Source organism: Mesitornis unicolor, unplaced genomic scaffold (genome assembly GCF_000695765.1).
Source record: "Mesitornis unicolor isolate BGI_N332 unplaced genomic scaffold, ASM69576v1 scaffold16682, whole genome shotgun sequence".
Classification (NCBI taxonomy): domain Eukaryota; kingdom Metazoa; phylum Chordata; class Aves; order Mesitornithiformes; family Mesitornithidae; genus Mesitornis; species Mesitornis unicolor.
This window is the reverse complement of record NW_010168675.1, coordinates 49,189-52,247: the sequence shown is the minus strand read 5'-3', so window position 1 is coordinate 52,247 and position 3,059 is coordinate 49,189.

Here is a 3,059-nt window from a genome sequence, read left to right as displayed (position 1 = left end):
GACGCTCTTTGTCTCAAAATGCAGGAGCATTCACTTACTACGGTAAAGTGGCATTTTTCTATGATTATGCACAGCACAGATTTGGAATATATACCAACATGGAGGTTTGTGGTGGTGGTTGTTCTGTTTGGCTCTTTTTTCTGCATTTCCTTAGTAAAATGGTATAAATATCCAAATGAAAGGAAGTAGTTATGGTCCTTCTGAATATAGCTACCTCTCTTCCACTAGTGCTGGGTTTTTTTTAAAAAAAGTATTATTTGGTTTTCTTTATAAGCCTGTAATAATTGACAGAAGGGAGATATGACATTTCTCTGAGGAAAATTCCTCTTCCCCTCCTTTACCTCAAAATCTTCATCCTAATCCTTCTTCCTGTTTGTGAACAAAAAAATTGACCACTGTTCTTCAAAACCAAAGTGCAATATGACAGCTTTCACCTTTGTTCTGTAACACACAGATAACTGAACCATAAAGAGCAGCAACACAATTTCAGAGACTCTTCTCTCATATTTATATAATTGAATCTCCTCATAAAAGGCACTGCCTTCTTTCTTGGAAATCAGAGATATTCCAGGGAACCACAAATGAAAGTATTTGATAGTAGTACAGCCCACTTCTTTTTGCAAGAATGTGCACCATTTATCCCAATCACAAGCTACCACAAGCAGTTTTTTGTACAGTACTGTATTTAGTGTCCATCTTTAAACACACATTCCACGGCCACGCAAAACCACATATCTTGAAAAGAAAAAATTATGTGACTTCACTGCAGGAAAAACTACAATATCTTAATGTCAAAAATTGTCATGTGAAAGAAGAATGACATCTGTCATGTTTGTTGACCACTATCCATCTCTACTGCTTTACAGCCAAGAACATAGGAAACATCTGACAAGACATAAAAAAATCCCCCCAAAATTTATTAAAGGTTCTCATGTGGGTGTTGGTCTCTTTTCCCAAGTAAGAAGTGATAGAATGAGAGGAAACAGCCTCCAGTTGCCCCAGGGGAGATTCAGATTGGGTATTAGTAAAAATTTCTCCACCAAAAGGCTTGTCAAGCACTGGAACAGGCTGCCCAGGGAAGCAGAGTTACCATCCCTGGAGGTGTTTAAGAGACAGGTAGATGTGGCACTCAGGGACATGGCTTAGTGGTGGACTGGGCAATGTCAGGTTAACGGTCGGAGTCAATACAGATGTGCACATATTTTAAAGTTCACAAACCTACTTATAGGTATCCACAAAAATTAAGGGGAAAAATTTAGCATCCTGGAAATATCCAGGCTGATATTTTGCTTAAATGTATGAAGGCACATACTAGTATTTCAAATGTGTCTCTTTGCTACAGATTGACTGCAGCAAATACAGCATACTTACCATGCCATGAGAATGCAATCAACTTCACAAAAAGTGGTATCTGTCAAGAACATCAAAAAGTTTAACACAGAATAGTATCAAAAAAAATCACAATTTTGAAGTTATTTGGGGAGTAAGAAAACACTGCTAGCACATTTATTGATTTTCTTAAAATCTGAACACTTGATAACATCTCCAGAACCTATTTTTGTAGGTGATAATTAAACTGTCTTGTTTTTATGGCTGCTTTTTTCTTGAAGTGTTGAGCTATTCAAAGGAAGTAAGAAAGCAGAATATCAAAATGTATGGTGAGTGTCCAAATCTCAAGCATCTTTGAAAATCTTTATGCAAGTGGCATATGTCTTCTATGTGTCTTATTGTGGCTACCACTTGGCTGCTAGTTTTGCCCACAGATTATTTTTTATCAGTTGCTCCAATTACCTTTCATTTTAATACACATGTATTTGGAGTGCAGTGAAGCCCACTTAGAAACTTGTCTGAGGGCTGCAGGCTTCACAGCTGTGCCTGCACATCTGCCTCTGGAACAGCTAAGAAGGAACTCATTTTTACACCAGTTTTACTCTCCTCCTGTTAAGACATGTTTTGTGGAAGCGTTTCCCCCAAAATCAGCACTATTATTAGCCCATTTTGTCTAGTACAGGTTCCTGTGTTACTGGGGGGGGAAGGGAGAGGAAAAACTACAATATCAGATCATATTTGAATTTATAAGAAAATAACTTTGAACAAAACATCCTCTTTATGCAACTGAAGTATGTTTACATGTAAAGACACTATTCAGAAATCAGTAATCTCATCTAACATACCACTGTGAAAAATAAGTTTGTTTTGCTTTCTAAGAAACGAGTATAACCTAAAATATACAGAAAAACACTTACACTTTACCAGGAATGTTTACACAAACTAAAAAAAATAAATAAACTGCCGTAAAAAAGAAGTCTGGATAGGCATTCAGTCTTTCTTTTGATTTCAAGTACATCATGTATCGTGATATATAATGAGAACACAGAATTTGTGTATCCTAACAGGCGTGCACATTTTTTTATATATATACACACACACACACACACTAGGTACTTTAAAATAAGCATCATTCATTTGAATAAAAATATACTTCCAACAACAGAATTTCTCTATTAAATCCATGTTTATTGCTTAAGTTTTATCACAGTGGAGATTAAATTATGCTTAATCATCCGGTCAGTGCTTTTGTACCTTCTTCAATGCCAAAAAAAACATTTAAACCAAGTCACTCATACACTCGAAGTCTTATTACCATACCACCATTCATCGCCTCTGTGTGCTCCTTTAGTTGCCACAAACTGCAAGATTGTAAAAAGGTATAGCTAATAGGTTTATTTATAATACCATTTTCTTCAAGTATTCAGAAAGCAGTACAAGTAGCTGTACTGTATATTAGAAACATATCTGTACTGTTATTTATTGCTATAGGATAGAGGCTCCTGATGGAATGATAGTGAAATATTGCATCACTGTGTATGAAGATGATCTTAGCATCCTGTAATCATCACAACTCCTCCCGTGTTAGTCAACAACACTAGGTAAATGGATTTCTTTCCTTTCTCTTTCAGGCATGGGATCTCAAACTACAAATAAATAAAGCGTACACTCACAACATGTGTAGTGCAAATTCCAAGTAAACAGAATGACATGGAAATAAACTCATAGTT